Genomic DNA, 18,408 nt, shown 5'->3' with positions numbered 1-18,408 from the left:
TTGCATGTCGTTGGGTTTGGGAAAGGCTTGTTTCATATGATACTAAAAGCACAAACCATAAGAGAGAAAACCTTGTAGGGGCCGGCCCCGTGGCCCAGTGGTTAAGTTCGTGAGCTCCACTTCATGGCCCAAGGTTTCGATGGTTCAGATCTTGGGCGCCGACATGGCACCGCTCATCAGGCCATGATGAGGCAGCGTCCCACATGCCACAACTAGAAGGACCCACAACTACAACATACAACTATGTACTGGGGGGATTTGGGGAGAAAAAACAAAAAAAGAAGATTGGCAACAGTTTTTAGCTCAGGTGCCAATCTTTAAAAAAAAAAAAAAAAACCAGCAGGTTGCCCTTTAAAAAAAGTAACCTGGTAAATTAGACTCTATCAAAATTAAAAATTTTTGCTTTGCAAAGAGATTAAGAAGACAAGCCAGAGACGGGGAGAAAATATTTGCAAACCACATATCTTATAAAGGACGTCTGTCTACAATATACAGTCATGTGTTGCTTAATGATGAGGAAATGCTCTGAGAAATGCATCTTTCGGCGATTTCTTCGTTGTGTGCACACCATGGAGTGCACTTACACAAACCTAGATGGTATAGCCTACTACACACCCAGGCTGTGTGCGACTAATCCTGTGGGACCACCACTGTATACGCAGTTTGTTCTGGACCGAAATGTTGTTACGTGGTGCATGACTGCATAGAAAACACTCAAAACTCAACAATAAGAAAACAAACAACGTAACTTTTAAAAGGGACAAAAGAGCTGGACAGACACTTCATCAAAGAAAATAGAGGCATACCTCAAAGTGGATTTGGTTCCAGACCACCACAATAAAGCGAATATCACAACGAAGTGTATCATGCAAATTTTTTGGTTTCCCAGTGCATATAAAAATAACGTTTACATTATACTATAGTTTATTAAGTGTGCAATACCATTATATCAAAAAAGCAAGGTACATACCTTAATTAGAAAACACTTTATCGCTGGGCCTGGCCTGGCGGGATAATGGTTGGGTTCACACACTTTGCTTCAGCGCCCTGGGGTTCATGGGTTTGGATCCTGGGCACAGACCTATGCACTACTCATCAACCCATGCTGTGGCAGCATCCCACATACAAAATAGAGGAAGATTGGCACAGCTGTTAGCTCAGCGACAATCTTCCTCAAGCAAAAAGAGGAAGATTGGCAACAGATGTTAGCTCAGGGCCAATCTTCTTCACCAAAAGAAAAAAAAAAACTTTATTGCTAAAGATGCTAACCATCATGTGAGCCTTCAGCGAGTTGTAATCTTTTTGCTAGTGGAGGGTCTTGTCTCAATGTTGGTGGCTGCTGACTGATCAGGGTGGTTGCTGAAGGTTGGGGTGGCTGTGGCAATTTCTTAAAATAAGACAACAATGAAGTTTGCTGCATCGATTAACTTTTCCCTTCACAAAGGATTTCTCTGTAGCATGTGATGCCATTTGATAGCATTTTACCCACAGTAGAACTTCTTTCAAAACTGGAGTCAGTCCTTTCAAATCCTGCCACTGCTTTATCAACTAAGTTTATGTAATGTTCTAAATCCTTTGTTGTCATTTCAACAGTCTTCACAGCATCTTCACCAGGAGTAGATTCCATCTCAAGAAACCACTTTCTTTGCTCATCCATAAGAAGCAAATCCTCATCTGTTAAATTTTTATCATGAGATTGCAGCCATTCAGTCACATCTTCAGGCTCCACTTTTAATTCTAGTTCTCTTGCTATTTCCACCACATCTGCAGTTACTTCCTCCACTGAAGTCTTGAATCCCTCAAAGTCATCCACGAGGGTTGGAATCTACTTCTTCCAAACTCCCGTTCACGTTGATATTTTGACATCTTCCCATAAATCACAAATGCTCTTAATGGCATCTAGAATGGCAAATCCTTTCCAGAAGACTTTCAATTTACTTTGCCCTGATCCATCAGAGGAATCACTATCTATGGCAGCTAGAGCCTTACCAAATGTATTTCTTAAATGATAAGTCTTGAAAGTTGAAATTACCCCTTGATCCATGGGCTGCAGAGTGGATGTTGGGTTAGCAACCATGGAAACAATATCAATCTCATCGTACGTCTCCATCAGAGCTCTTGGGAGACCTGGCACATTGTCAATGAGCAGTAATACTTTGAAAGGAATCTTTAACTCTGAGCAGTGGTTCTCAACAGTGGGCTTAAAATATTCAGTAAACCATGTTGTAAACAGATGTGCTGTCATCCAGGCTTTGTTTTTCCAATTATAGAGCGCAGGAGGAGTAGATATAGCATAGTTCTCAAGGGCCCTAGAATTTTTGGAATGGCCAGTGAGCATTGGCTTCAAGTTAAAGTCACCAGCTGCATGAGCCCCTAACAAGAGAGTCAGCCCGTCCTTTGAGCTTTGAAGCCAGGCACTGACTTCTCCTCTCTCGCTATGAAAGCCCTAGATGGCATCTTCTTCCAGTAGAAGTCTGTTTATTCTACACTGAAAATCTGTTGTCTAGTGTGGCCACCATCATTAATGATCTTAGGTAGATCTTCTGGAGAACTTGCTGCAGCATCTCCATCAGCACTTGGTGCTTCACTGTCATTTTATGTTATGGAGATGGCTTCTTTCCTTAAATCTCATGAGCCAACCTCTGCTAGCTTCAGACTTTTCTTCTGCAGCTTCCTCACCTCTCTCAGCCTTCACAGAGTTGAAGAGAGTTAGGGCCTTGCTCTGGATTAGGCTTTGGCTGAAGGGAAGGTTGTGGCTGGTTTGACCTTCTATCCAGACCATTAAAACTTTGTCCACATCAGCAATAAGACTGTTTTGGTTTCTTATTATTTGTGTGTTCACTGGAGTAGCACTTTAATTTCCTTCAAGGACTTTTCCTTTGCATTCACAACTTGGCTAACTGTTTGGCACAAGAGGCCCAGCTTTCAGCCTGTCTCAGCTTTTGAAATGCCTTCCTCACTAAGCTTAATTGTTTCTAGCCTTTGATTTAAAGTGAGAGACGTGCGACTCTTCCTTTCATTTGAACACTTAGAGGCCATTGTAGGGTTATTAATTGGCCTAATTCCAATATTGTTGCATCTCATGGGATAGGGAGGCCCAAGGAGAGAGAGACGGGGAATGGCTGGTTGGTGGAGCAGTCAGAATACACAAAACATTTATGGATTAAGTTCGTTATGTTATATGGGCGCTGTTCATGGCACCCCAAAAAAATTACAATAGTACCATCGAAGATCACTGATCACAGATCACCATAAAAAATAGAATAATAATGAAAAATTCTGAAATATTGCAAAAATTACCAAAATGTGACACAGAGACATGAAATGAGCAAATGCTGTTGGAAAAATGGCGCCGATAGACTTGCTCAAGGCACTGTTGCCACAAACCTTCAATTTGTAATAAATGTAATATCCAGGAACTGCAATAAAGTGAAGTGCAATAAAACTAGGTATGTCTGTATACAAATGGCAAATAACATGTGAAAAGATGCTCAACATCATTAGTCATGAGGGAAATGCAAATTAAAACCACAGATGCTACAAATCACAAACTGCACACATATTAAAATGGCTGAGATTTAAAAGCCAACAAAACCAAGTGCTAGCAAAGATGCAGAGCCACTGGAACTTTCATATGCTGCTGGTGAGAATGTAAGATGGTACAACCACTTTGGAAAACAACTTAGTGGTTTCTTTTAAAGTTAAACATGCACTTACCATCAATCCTACTCCTAGTATTTACTCAAGTGATTGAACACTTGTGTGCCCCTGTATGCAAATGTTTATAGCAGCTTTACTTGCAATCAGCAGAAGCTGGAAACGACCGAGATGTCCTTCAACAGATGGATGGTAAACAAACTGTGGTGCATTCACACAACAGGACATTACTCATCAGTGAAATGGGACAGACTACTGATTCCTGCAACGCTATGGGTCAATCTCAAATTTACTTTGGCAGGTGAGAGAAAGAAGCCAACCCAAAGGCTACTTACTATATTATTCCATTTATATGCCATCCTAGGAAAGGTAAAGCTACAGGGGCAGAAAGCAGATCAGTAATTCCCCAGGGGTGAGAGCGAGAGAAGAGTTTGACTACAGAGGGACAGCACGAGGGAATTGGGGAGCCAAGGAACTTTCCTGGATTGTAATGTGGTGTTGGAAAAATGATTCCATACATTAGTCAAGACCCATGGAACTGTACCCCTCAAAAAGTGAATTTGACTGTGTGAAAATGCTTTTAAAAATCAACCAAGATGTCAGGGGTTCTCAGGATGTAATGTAGACTCTGACGAAAGAATCTGACAGTATTATAAATATAGGACATAACCACACTTAGGGAGTGGGGAAGAAAAGAGCTGACCTCAGTATTTTGCTGGATACTGTGAGGCTAAAGATAAAAAGAACCGTACACAAATTCTGTACTATTTGGTAAATTTCTTTTTCACTAAGTGTGAGTTAGCCATTCTGAAAATACTTCACATGTACAGTAGAGTGGAACAAATAAGTAAATATATTGTAGATAATAAGATCCGAAGAAAGGTATTGTAGTTAATGAGAGCTGAAGACGTTACAGATAACTAAAGAAGAAATGCCAGAGTGAACACACATGCTGGATTGGAGTCACAGGTATTAGCATAAAATGATGTTTTCCTTTAAGAGATGGGCAGACATAGATAGGTGTATAGGTAGGTAGATACATACATATATATGTGCACGTACGTGGTTATATATGTTCATATATTTTCTACCTGTGGCCCATCAGAGGGCCTGGAAGCAATGACACCCTTGTAGCAGCTAGCACTCAATGTTGGTATCTAAATACCACACCAGTTAAAGGAACCAGGGTCATTTGGAGAAGTATTTATTGTTTCCAGGGCTGGGGCAGTAATAACTCAAGATGAGCCTGGAGCATTTTGTGGTGCTAGTAAGTTACAAAGAAAAAAGGAAGAAAAGACAGAGAGGGCAGTGGGGAGGGAGGGAGAAGATGAGGACATGTCAAAGGACACAGGGACAAACCTAGAAGACACCCAAAGGCCAAGACTGGCATTGAGCAACCAAATTAATAGCGATGGTATTGAATTATATTCCAAAGAGTAAAACAAATATCCAGGCGTTCACACTGATACAAATAAATGATGGAGAATGGACAACTCTTCCTTACAAAATAATTCCAATTATTAAAGGTGGATGGAACGAGGGACAGAGAAAATCGCCATTACTACAACACAGTAATATTCGCTGCGGGTAAATTCACCAAAGAATGCAAAAGTTTAAGAAAAAACAGGATATTTGCTTAGTCTCAAAGTATCTCTCTCAAACTTTTATTTTAAGAAAAGAGAAAAAATAGTAACTTTTCAGTGGAAAAAATAGTAACTGTCAGACACCAAGTGATCAAGGTCACCATCCCTGTAATAAGTCACGTTGATGTGACATCCCCATGATGTGGTATAATGAGAAGTGCATGTGGCATTTTTCCCCAAAACCCGTAACTTCCAGCTAAAGATGAGAAAACATCTGACAAACCCAAATTGAGAGAGACTGGACAAAATACCTAACTGTCACAGGTTAGAGGAGACCAAGGAGACGAGACAACTAAACGCGACGTGGTTCCTGGAACAGAAAAAGGACATCAGGGGAATCTGAATTAAGTCTGTGGTTTGGTTGTGGCATTGCAGTAATGTTAATTTCTTAGTTTTGATAATTATACCATGGTTATGTAAGATGTTAAAATTATGGACCTCTCTGTACTATCTTTGCATTGTCCTGTAGATATAAAATTATTCTTAAATAAAAAGCTAAAAAAAGACACAGTGAAACTAAGAAAACAAAAAGCAAACCCCTAAATGAGAGAAAATATTTCTAAAACCTATATCTTATAAAGGACTTGAACCTAGAATATACAAAGAATTACCACAACTTCATAATAAGGAAACAACCTGATTTTAAAAGAATGGTTAAGATTTGAATAGTCACTTAACCAAAGAAGATATGCATGGCAAATAAGCACATTTAAAGTTACTCAGCACCATTAGCCATTATGGAAACATGAATTTCACCACGAGATACCACCACACATCCACTAGAGGAGCTTAAAGTGGAACAGCTGTCAACACAAGTCTTGGTGAGGATGAGGAGCAACTGGGACTCTCACATGTTGCTGGCGGAAGCACAGAACGGCGCAGCTTCTCTAGAAAACAGTTTGGCAGTTGGATATAAAGTTAGACATACATGCAACCCAATAATCCTACTTCTAAATATTTACCCAAGAGAAACGAAAACACACGCTCATGCAAAGACTTGTACCCAAATGTTCGTACGAGCTTTATTCATAATAGCCCAAATCTGGAAACACCCCAAATGTCCCTCACTGATGAATGGATAAGCAAATTATGCTACATGCATGTAACGGAATGTTACTTAGTAATAAAAAGGAACAGACACTCACATGCAGCTACTTGAATGAATCTCAGAAGCATTCAGCTAAGCGACAGAAGTCAGACTGAAAAACTCCACACAGTATGATCCATGTATATGAAATTCCAGAAAAAGTAAAACTATAGCAACAGAAAACAGATCAAAGGTTGCTGGAGCCCAGGGTGAGGGCTGTGAATTGACTGCAAAGGGACAGCCGGGAACGTTGGAAATTTCTATAGGGCGATTAGGATGGCCATTACACTATGCACTCATTTAAAACTCACCAAATTGTAAACGTAAATTGGTGAACTTTATTCTATGAAAAACTATTCCTCAATAAAGCTAATTTAAAATATACAGACTTTTAGTAGAAAAAACCAAGTTGCAAAATTTATTTCTTTTAATTAAAAAAACTATACTTGTGTATACAAATGTATTTTTTAATGTCTGGAAGTCCCCACATCAAAATCATAAAAATGGGGAAAAGAGGAAGGGGACAGGGGATGGAATGTGGAGAATGGTCGAATGGGGCATTCATTTTAACTCCAATATTCCAGTTTTTAAGAAAAATGTATTCGTGCACTACTTGTACAATTAATATTAAATTTCAAAGACAGCAGAAGCTGGCGTTTAGTCTTTCCCTGCCCCCGGGCGGGTATTGGAGAATTCGGGGTCTAAGGTGTCCGCCCCACAAGCAGCGGGGTTCCGAGGGCAGGGACAAATAGTCCTCAAGAGAGCCCTCTGGCCGCAGCACAATGCGCAGCACCGAGCCGCGGAGGCTTTCGGGTCCCGCCAGCGTTTGGTGCCTCCTGGTGGTGATGCTGCGTCCTCCTGATGTTAGGCTGGCGGGGCAACGTGGGAAAGCAGCCCTCCGTCTTGGGTGGCTCCGGGCATGCCTGTACCCGCGGCCGGGGTCTTGAAGCTGGTGGGCAGGTCTCGGGAAGAAGCTATTTCTGGATGTTTGGCCCGGATCTCCCTTGCAGGGGTGGGCTGAGGCAGTGGCACTCAGGGCAAGTCCAGAGCCAGCCCTATCCCAGGCTGGGTTTCAGCCCCTCGTCCTGTTCCTGACTCTGTCCTTCCCTCACCGGCAGGAACACAGGGGCCCTGGGGCCTCAGAGTGGATCCCTTCAGACCGAAGTCCCATCCTTGGCCCTCTGAGAAGGCACCCTGCTTAGCTGGCGCTCCACAGGGGGCTGGCTGCCTGGAGCCACAGGAGGCTGTCACAGGGGCCCGTGACCCGCCACTGCATAGGGCCGGGTGAGAATTCAAGCTCGGCTCAGGAGCTCAGCCTGTGATCTCTTGGGGGTCTCATTTGGACTAGGGTTGAGGCTCAGTTTGGGGGTCAACCTCAGGGGTCAGTCTGGGGCCCGGGCCGGGCTCAGCCTCCGGCTAGGGTCAGGATCAGGAAGAGGGCCAGGGCCGAGTTTTCTTGGGGTACCATGAATGATGATGTTTAGATTCTTTGGGCTCTGAATGGCAAATCAGCTTCTGTTAAAAGGCCTTCAGGTCAATCTCACAGTCCCAAAGTGATTTTTTGCTGAAGCAGAATCGTGGCCCCGAAGGAGCACCTGCTGAATGAGGCACAGGGCAGGGTGGGGCAGGGCCAGGTGCAGACGGGCAGGGGTGCAGGAGGAGCACTGGCCTTCAGCCAGGCAATGTGAGAACAGTGTGACACTTTGTTTTCCTCCTACCGAAGACCGTGCTTTGATTTGTGCATGGAGAACTCATTTCTTTATAAACTTTAAACTTCTCCCTAGACTTTGCCCTCCTTCTCCTGGAACGGGCTTTCTGTAGCCAGGCCTGATGAGAGGGGCTACCTGGGAGGGATCGAGACCCAGCCGTCCCTCGCGTGCGCCCAGCGTGGATCAATGTCCTTATTTTGCAGAAGGAGAAACTGAGGCTCCCAAGGTCTCATGGGAAATTGTCCTCTGAGTCAGGACTGGGACCCGGGTCTCCAGGCTCCCAGCCCGCGTGCTGTCTGTGGCCCGAGTTGCGTGCTATAATTCACTGTAGGAGTCTGATTCAGAATGTCGGTGGCTTGTTTTGGTGTTGAAGACGTTTTTACGCAACAATTCAATGTGCCAGGAGCAGCAGCCCCAGAGCGCTGGGAGAGCATCATGCAGAATGGTGTCCCCCCGCTCCTGTGAGAGGGCAGAGCAGGGCTGCACCCCACATCACTGTGCCACCTTGCACACACTCCCTGGACCTTCCGGATGAGGCAAGCACCACCTCCAGGCAGAGGAAGGATCGCCAGTTCACCTCCTCTCCCCACAAGTGGGGAGACAGAGACCCAAAGAGGGCGGGAGACCTCCCCAGGGTCGCACAGCCGGTCAGAAGCAAAGCTAGGGTGCTACTTGGCCAGCCACTCCTCCCAGAGCAACAGGAGAATGGGCAGTGCCAATGGAATGTGGCCCTGGGTCCGACAGGGACAAAGCTGGGACGCCAGGGCTGGGGGGCTGCCGAGGACCAAGGGAAGCTGCAGGAGTAGGGTAGGAAGGCTCAAGGCTGGGGCCACCAGGCACAGCGTGGCCAGTGGTCAGGAGTGGGCAAGAGTGGCCAGGAGAAACCAGTGGTGGCAAGTTCCCCACAGTAAACAAACCCCTGCCACAGGGAACCAGAGGGATGAATGCCTGAAACCAAAGGTGGACAGAACATCCCAGAAAGCTACCCACAACAGGCTACTGTTCATTTAAAGCCCAAAAAGAGGAGCATTGAACAATTGCTTGATTAGGCATGTATACTTACATGGTCAAAATCTTTTCTTTTAAGCAAAGGAATGATAAACACAAAATTCAGGATATTAGATACCTCTAAGGGGTCTTCAGGGCATAGGCAGGTGCACAGAGCTAGATGTAAATTACTGGAAATGTTCCACGTCTTTGGTTGAGTGACAGGCTCATGGGTATTTATTATTTGTTATTTCACTCAACTTTATAATTTACCTCTGTAATAATTAACACTTACATGGAGCTGACTCCGTGCCAGGCCCTTTCATAAGCGCATTACATACATGAGCCCTTTAATCCTCACCACAGCTCCATGAGGCAGGGCCCCATTTACAGATGAGGAAACTGAGGCACCATTAGTCGGAGATCACACAGCTGATACGAGACCCCGGATTCTACCCGCCGCAGTCTGAGTCCAGAGCCCATGGTCTAAACCTCTCTGCCAAGCTACATGTGTTATTGTATAAGTGTGTTATTTGTTAAGGTAATAGAAAATTTAAAGTGTACTGGGAGAGGTGGGAAAGGAGGCTGCCACTGTGTTCCAGGTGACATGCAGATGTCCCAACCAGCTGGCCCCTTCCCCAGGTAAAATCCCTCCCCTCCTCCCCTCCACCTACCCAGTTGCCCACCCCTGTCTTCTCTGGGCACCTAGCACTGATGATCCTGTGCTTCCATTTGCATAGTGGGGTGGCCTGTAGTCAGATAGCTGGCCCAAGCCTGGAAGACCCATGGAGGAGGCGGCCCTGGGCTCCTCTGGGAGCACCTGGGGGCTGGGCCGGAGCTCCCGCTCCTTCAGGCCTCCCTCAGAGTTGCTGAGCCTGGGGCTGGCACAGGGGTGCTGGTGCTCAGTTCTGATCTGAGCAGGGCCTGCCCCTGGTGGGAAGGGATGGTGAGTGCAAGGAGGGGCTGGATGTCCCCTGAGGCCAACTCCTGGCCTCTCCCTGCAGCTCGATCCTCACCCTCCCCACCCGAACCATCTCGGCCCCACCCAGCCCCCTTATTTATAAACCATATGTCCTTGTGTCCCTGCCCGCCTGGACTGTTTGTCCAAAGCTTCAGCTGCTTCCCCTGATAACCCAAGGACCAGAGGTCCCAGGGAACTGGGAGGCGCCCAGAGCCAAGCAGAGTTCAAGGATGCTCTGCGGGGTCCCTCTCCTTACTCAGGAGCCGTCAGGGGCTCCCCATGGCCATCGCGGGGCCTGATGCATAGAATTTGCTCAAGAATCAGTAGTTGTTCCCATTTAAATGTTTAATTTCTGTTGTTGCCCCCAGGAGCAATTCCAGACTACTTGGCCAAGCCCCTCAAAGACAACTGAGGAAATTTAGGCCCAGAGAGAGGAAATGATTTGCCGTCATTCACACAGCAAGGCATTCTGAAGTTCTCTCTATTTCACCTCACTGCCTTTCTACCCACCCCAATGGAAAAAGGAATAGAACTCAGTCCCAGATCATGGCTCTGAATCCTAGCTCTGCCCTTCCTCGCTGTGCAACTTTGAATTGGTTGTCTAATCTCTCTGATTTATAGTTTCTTTGTCTATAAAACATAAGCATTGTCTGTTTTGTTCAATACCCACTGCCCAGGATAGTGCTTGACACATAGGAGGAGCTGAATAAATGTTTCTCTGATGAATGAACCAGTGACTCCCTAACTCTCAGCTCGTTTATGAGTATCAAGCGAAGTGATATACATGAGGTTCCTGCTCCGTGCTAAACGTGTGGCAGGACATTGCAAATGGGGATCCCCTTGTCCCTTCACTGACCACTCTGAGGGCTCCAGCCTCCCTTTTGACCCCAGCCCGGGAGCCCCAATCTCCAAAGCCCAGATACACCCTGAAATTCCCAGGCACCAAGAGCCTGGAGCCTAATGAATCTGTTCGGAGCGCGCAGGCCAGCCTCCTCCCCTGCAGCTCCTCCAGCCGTGCTCCCTACTTCTCTGCCTGCCCCATGGCCCCTCCACATGGTGCCTGGGGAAACAGCACCCCTGGCCACCCCTTGGGGTCCAGCCTGCAAGCCCTGGGTGCCCTGGACCCCACTCCCCTCTCTTCTCTTTCACCAGTGAGTGTTCCCTCACCCCTGTCATCGGTGGAGGTGGACAGGCGGGCGGGGGGAGGGCGGTGATCAGAGCAAGGTGTCAAGTGAGCCTGTGCCCAGGGCAGTTCTGGGGCGGTGAAGGCCTTTGCAGAGATGGGTTAGGGCTGCCCCACAGGGACAGGGAAAGGCTGAGAAAAGAAATGGCCTCAGTGAAATGCAACCCGAGATGAGGGCCCGAGCAAGCTAGGGGCAGCAGACCGGGCTCGAGTCCCAGCGCACAGGGAGCCCCCAGGTGATTTAGGGCAGGTCCCTTCTCTCTGGCCTCCATTTTCCCAGCTCTTTGATTGGGGAGCGTGGGGGAGGCGTGGGGTTTTTGACCGATTCCCTGTCACCTCCACTCTTCTCTGGCTTCCTAGCATCATCACACCCAGGTCCCCACAGTCCCCACATGTAGACACAGCTGTCCCAGGACACCGAAGCAAACAGGCAGCTTCTACTCCCAGCCTGGCCTGCTAAGGAGCCCCACGCACCCCCATCTGACAACCTCCTCCACCCACTAAGCCCCAGCACCCGCCCTGCAGGGCCCACAAGGGATTAGCAGCCCACAGGAGGAGGGAAGGAGAGATGTGGGCATGCAGGCAGGGCTCTGGAAACAGGCCCCCCTGGGAGTGCTAAGCCCTGGGAAGGGGCCTCGCTGGCTTCCCTGAGAGTTGGGCTGAGGCACCCGGATGGTGATTCCACCTGGATGAGCCCCAGGGTGTGTGGTATGAGGGCCAGGCCTGTGAGTGTTGCCATAGACCTCCTCCTCCCGTGGGCAGGGGGCTGCGACCAGGCAGAGATGGGGGAATGAGGGCGCCGGGGTCCTGGCCTCAGTGAGAGCCTGCAGGGACCCACTGCAGGCCTTCCTCCCAGCACTGTGCTAGGGAAACTAAGTCAGGGGAGGGGTCCCAGCGTCCCACAGCACAGCAGGCAAGTGGGGAGGACAGACAGCAGGTGCAGCAGCTTCCCCATGTCCAGGGCAGGCCTGTACCTTCCAGCGGGAGACAGACTCAATCCTGGCCGCAGAGGATGTCGGATCTCCCCAACCATCCTGGAGCTTCCGAGGAGAGGCCCAAGGCCTCAATCCCTGTGTGTGTCCCCCACAGCAAAGCTGAGCAAGCTCAGAGCCCAGGGGGCCTTAGGACAGAGCTGCAGAGATGTGAGCTGAAGTGTGAATGATAAACCCCCAAGGCCAGCACACGGGGAGAAGCTTCCAGGCTTGAGTTTTGAAAGGCTTTTGAGCAAAATCCTAGACCTGGGAGGGCCTTTCCAGTCTCTCAAATTCAATCCCCATTGTCTGGATGGTGAAACTGAGGCATGGAGAGGAGAAGGGACTGGTCCAAGGTGCCACAATAAGTCAGTGGCAGAGACAGGCCTAGAACTCTGGGCCCCAACTCCCAGCCCAGGGCTCATTCCCCTTCCACGGGCTGCCGCCCTGCTCCAGTGTCAAGGGAGCCCTGGTGTGGGGGCCCGTCCTGGCCTCCCTGGATTGGCCTGTTTCCAGAGGCCCTGGGTGAGATGCGGCTCAGCTCGGGCTCACCCCCAGCCTGCACCACCTTTGCCCACAGCTCCAGGAGCTTGGCATGGACACCGGCCCCAGCTGGTTCCAGCACAATGGAAGGCCAGTCAATGATTCATGAAGCTCCTTTCCTGGAGGCCTTCTCCGAGTGTACCCGGGCACCTGCGCTGGCTCCTGCACAAGCCCCCCAGGGTGGCAGGACAGGGATTAATCACTGATGGGCCCAGAGGAAGAGTCACTCCAAGGAGGAAGGTCCTCTTCACCATCACCCAGATGGCACACAGCTCCCCCCCCAACCCCCAGCCCTCTCCTTCTCTCTCTCCCTCCCACTCTCCCTCTCTCTCTTTTTGTGTCTCTTTGCGATCTTCCTGTCCCTCTTGATCACTGGCTACTTCTATCCCTCACCAGGTCTCTCCCTCTGTCTCTCCCTCACACACATACGCACACCCCCCGACCTGCCTCCCCTTCCCCCCACCCCCCAGCCCCCTCCCTCCGAGCTCAGAGCTTCTCTCTCCTCCCTCTTCCCTTACACCTGCCCTCAGGAGAGGTTTTGATAAACTAAGCCACCTGAGGTTTAAAGAGGGACGCTCTGAAAGCTGAGGGGTCCTCAGAGATAATGCCCAGACCAACATTTACAATACGTGTTCCATAGAAAACCGATTCACTGAAATTATGTTAAGAGTTACTTCTAAAAGAAAGTTTTTTGGCCAAATAAGTTTGGTGAACCCCTACCTAAAAAAGTGAGTGTTTTTTATTGCAGAGCTTGTCAGAGCCTCTACTATGGTTGAGTGTCCCAGAGGGTGATGTGGTTTCTGAACTTACCTCATCACCTGGGAAAATGAGTCGACAGCTCGAGGAGCTGGGGCTGTCACTCTGTGAGGACCACAGAGGGCAGGTGACCCACCGAAGCCCACCCCGCTGAGGATGGCGCCTGTTGGTAGAATCCCCATGGCTGCTGAGCTCTGTTTTAAACCTAACTCTCTAGGATTTCCCCTCCAGAAAATCTCAAGGGCGGCTTGGGCTGGCTTCACACTCAGGGAGAAGGAAGGAAACAGAGAGCGAGGAGTCCTCAGGATTTTCTGGAACGGAAGCTTCGGGCCCCAGGGAGGCATTCCTGGGCTTGGTGTCTCTAGGCCCCACATTCCTGGCGGCAGATGCAGCTGCTCCTCCCAGCCTGGGTGCCAGCAGTGGAAATTCTTGGAATTCGTGTCGGATGGAAGGTGCCACTGGCCCCTCAGTCACAATCCAGGCGCATCAGCCACTCCTGGAACTTCACGAACAGTTTAACAGAGTCACACCCTCCTTTGGGCCCAGCAAGACTCTCACAGGTGTGGAGCAGAAACACCTCTTCAAGTCTGGCGAGGAGGAAGGGGGTTAACCTGCGGCAGGGACAAAAAGACCCAGAAATACGGGTGAATTCACAGAACACTGGAACAGGTATTCACAGATGCTCATTGCAGAGTTGTAGGTGCATGCTGGGCAGCTGGCACATGCCAGGTGGCGGTTGAGATTAAGGGGCCACATGCCCTGTGACTACGGGAGAGGCTGCCTCCAAAACCAGCTTGAGTCAGTGACTTGACCTAGATACAAAACTAACTCCCTCCTCACTGCACCTTCTGGAAGGTGGAACTCACCTCCTGGTCTCTAACTTCACAAGGACTGTCGGCCGAAGAAGCTTGACACGTGAAAAGAGAGCTTGCCAGCATTCTCATCAAACGTATAATTTATTATGCATTTTTCTTCAGAAAAAAATTCTCACTGACGGAAAAAAATACACTCCCACCTCATGTGTCATCCGTCCAAGCAAGGAGACCTGATTCGGTGAGGGTGAAGCAGGGAGCCTGACCTCCAACTGACTCCCAGGAACTTGCTTTTTCCCAGCAGGCAGACCCGCGTGGACAGCCTGGAGCTCAGCAAATGGCTGTCCACTCTGTGGGTCTGGGTAAAGTGCTCTGCTATTGTTCAAAGACTCAGGCTCGATTTAAGGGAGGTCTCCTGGGAGTTCAGACAAATAACAGTTGTGAGTCGGCCACGTCATCCACTGTGAGGCAGTAGCCTGCACAATCTAGAATATTCTGTTGTAGGTTCTATGGTCAACTCAGACATCACTGATTCCCACTGTACGAGTTTGACGTCACTCTTACACATACACACATACACACACACCAAAGTGATCGTCAACATATATTAACACCCTGCATGACATGGGCGCGACCCTCAGCCGTCGACTTTAAACTTAGATGATTAAAATTCATTTTATTGGTTTGTATAGGTTTAGTTTGTTTGGGTTTTCTATTTGAGTTCCTTAAAGGCATAAGTTATGTGTATCTATTTAAGTTGCACTGTGAAAAATACAAGCTAGGTTTAAAAAATAAATAAAGCTTATGTTAAATAAGGTACCAGGGATCTATTGGCCATTTCCAGAATGTTCGAGACTGCTGTGAATGGTGGGCGCCCATCCTTGAGAATTTTTTCATCTTCGTTAATTTTGGGGGGTTTGCTTTTCTTAGATTGGACTCATCTGTTCAATTCATTGAGAGTCTCTCTCTCTCCCTCCCTCCCTCCCTTTCACGTTTCTCCCCAAAGACCATACTTTTCTCCCTCCAAAGTATAGATTTACGTGCTTACTTAAGAGCTTGTAGAAAAAACAATGCCAACTCTGCCTTAATGAACACAAGGCAGGCCAGCCTTCTCAAACTAGTGTTCCACATGGGGGGCAGGCTGGCTTTAGACAAACCAAGGATGGCATCTTGTGGTGGCATCCCTTAGTAACAACATGACTATGGGCAGAGTGCATTTCTCCAGCCTGTGACTATGTGGCAGGCATCCGTCATGGCCTGGGCTGCAAGAGCTGGCAAAGCACTGGGTCTTTTAGGTACACAAAGCTGTGCCATGGCTCTCCCGTGAGGTTCTTAGGACAGATCAGAGGATGACTGCAGACAGAGTATTACAGGGCTGAGTTCTCCCCCAGCACACACACACACGCACACGCACACACACACATTTTTTCTAACTTGAACTTTACTGCACGGACGTCTCTCTTACATATGTGAGTTGAATGCTTTCTTTCCCACCCAGAGGTGACGTGCAAACTACATAACAGCCGCATGTGGCAAGGGCACCAGTCCACCACAGCTTCCCACAACTGTAGTGCTGGACAGGGTCCTGGAGGGCCCTGATGATGACAGGCTTAACCCTTAAGTGCTGGGCTGTGGCAAGGCCACACGCCGGCCTCTTCTGGGGAGACTAGGGAAGGACAAGAGTAGCCAGCGTGGCCAGATGGGGGTTGGTGTATGAGAGGAGCTCCAAACAGGTGGAAGTATTGTAATTTTTAAGAACCGGTGAGGCCGTACTGACCCATATGGCTGAAGATCAGCTGTGCCCTCACTTCGTTCCCCATCAATACTCTGGAAAGAACAGAAAAATAAGCAAAATCCTATATGCAGAGAATGTGGTTTTATTGGAGTGAGGCAGAGTCACCTGAGCAGAATGAGCTCATTAAAATTTCTGGGTACCCTTCACCAGCGGCCACTCTGCGCACCAGGCCCAAGGTGATGGTAGGGACGGTCTCTTGAGGGCTGGATACAATGGCCCTGTAGGCAAAGGCCTCACCTGCCTTCACGACCTCCAGAATTGCCCCCTTTTCATCACTAAGGACAGTAAACATCACCACCTATGGGTCTGTGGCCCCCAAGAATGGCCCTGCCCTGGCCCCCAGCTCCTAGCAAATTCCACTCATTGCCCTCATTGTATTCTAAACCTAAAGAAAACAAGGCGTCATGCCCAGAAGCTGATCCATAAAACATTAATCACTATCACCCTCCTTGAGAGGCTCCTGAGCAGTGAAGGTGTGACCTCCAGGAGCGATGGAAAAATCCTAGTGGGTCAGCACATGGCCGGGCCAAGCCAAGGGGGGGCCCTGGCACCAGTCCCTCCAGTGCTTTTCCAGACCGGCTCCAGGCTTTGGTTCCAAGGATACCGAGGACCAGCCTGGGAACCCTAAAAGGGAGAGAATACTCCCTGCATCTAACGAATCTCCAAAAGGTGCCGTGGTCCTTGGGGCCAAGTGGCAAATGGCTGCCTTGAGTGACCCACATTCTTTCATTTGGGCCATCTTTGAGCCCACATGAGCTTTTGAGATGGATAATGATGCTGGGATCAGGGCCAGAGTTACAAACCGCTAGCCCCAATGAGGCTTCATGGCATCTACGTCAGGCAGCTGACTGATCGCAGTCCCGGATAGCTTCAAAGATCAACTCTTCTCCCGTAGACATCTGAGGACCTCTCCAAGGCCTGGAGAGAGGAATCTCCTTGATCCGGGAGAAGAAAGGGAAATATCAAAGGAGAACTATGGGACTACAAGGATCCCAGATTCTTGGATGTTTAGAAAACCGGGACTTTTTGCCCCAATGGTTGAGGTCATATATGTATGGCTAAAAGGCAACCTCAAGTTGATCTGAACTTTCATCACAGGGCTCTGGCTGATGTTCCCGCTAAAGGGCTTTGGAAAATTGTGTAATCTGGGCCAGGGTTCCCAGGAGGCCTCAGAACAGGTGGGGCAACTGTGGAACCGTAACTTTTTGCTCTTGTGAATTGAATGGAGGGACAAATATTCTAGGATTCAGTAACTGCTGGATTATATCCTGCTTCCTTATGGGCCAAGTGCAGAGGGCACGACCTTCTGGGCCAGCTGAGCCACCTCTGTGTGCAAGTCTCCACTGGACCATGGGAGAGTCCAGTGGAGGAAGTGACCTGTTGTCTTGTCTCATCAGGGACCCAGCCAAAGGGGGGTGATAAGTGCTCCCGCCAAAGCACCTCATCTGTGCAGAGTGACCTGAATGCTCAGCAGCTGAGGAACTAAGGTTGAGTCATGGAATCTTCCAGGAAATTTACTCTCTCCATTAAAATTTGATGAACAAAACAGACAAGGGCTCTGGTTGCTCCAGAAGTCCCACTCCAGTTCCAATTATTCCCCCCAAAATCCCTCCTCTGTGCTGGACTGGACGGAACATGAACAGAACAGAGTAAGGGTGACCCTTGGGAGACAGGGTCCCTGGAGCACTGAACCAGGGGCTGGACATTGGGAGGGAATCTAGGAAAGACTGGCCCCAAAGCTTTTGCCCTCAGGTCTGAATGGGGGTCTGTGACCCGCTTCATGGTGCATTATTATTCCTCAGGGTGCAGCATTGCCCTTCTCCTTCTCATATACTCTGGTGAGAGAGGAAAACCTCTGAATGAGCAAGTTTATCAGACATTTTCCTCTAGGGGGAAGTGAGGCCTGTAGGGCACTGAGGAGGCTGGGGTGGGACCAGTGCTAGGGGAGCAGCCTTGGGCCAGGGGGTGCCAAGGTATCTTAAGCAGACACCACATCCAGCTGGCCTGGGATGAACAGCTCTTCTCCTGGTGCTGGAGTCCCCTTCAACCAGTCGTTCCCCACTCTTCCTCCTCCCTCTAACACCCTGCAGGCAGAGGAAGCCAGGCTGCCTGGCTGGTCCAGAGCTAAACTTATTGGGGGTCATGACAAAATGGGCCAGCATCATATAGTGGGAAATAGCCTGATCTTTGAAGCCAGACAGAGCAGGTTCAAATCCTAATTCTTCCCCCAACGCACTGTGTGGTCTAGGACAAATCATTTTATCTTGAGGGACCCCAGCGTTCTTTATCAATGGGGGCAATCAT

General features: G+C 48.8%; 1 long non-coding RNA gene across 1 annotated transcript; it reads right to left on the bottom strand.

Moving 5' to 3' along the window:
- Positions 1 to 13,460: 13,460 nt before the first annotated feature.
- On the bottom strand, positions 13,461 to 14,718 carry LOC139082862 (uncharacterized). The gene is made up of 2 exons (XR_011539192.1): positions 14,364 to 14,718; positions 13,461 to 14,108 (listed from the first exon to the last, which is right to left on the bottom strand). It is a non-coding gene; the product is annotated as an uncharacterized lncRNA (long non-coding RNA).
- Between the last annotated feature and the right edge of the window lie 3,690 nt (positions 14,719 to 18,408).

This window comes from Equus przewalskii, chromosome 4 (genome assembly GCF_037783145.1).
Source record: "Equus przewalskii isolate Varuska chromosome 4, EquPr2, whole genome shotgun sequence".
In the NCBI taxonomy this organism is placed as follows: domain Eukaryota; kingdom Metazoa; phylum Chordata; class Mammalia; order Perissodactyla; family Equidae; genus Equus; species Equus przewalskii.
The sequence above is the reverse complement of the archived record's forward strand: the minus strand, read 5'-3'. Positions and strand labels throughout refer to the sequence as shown.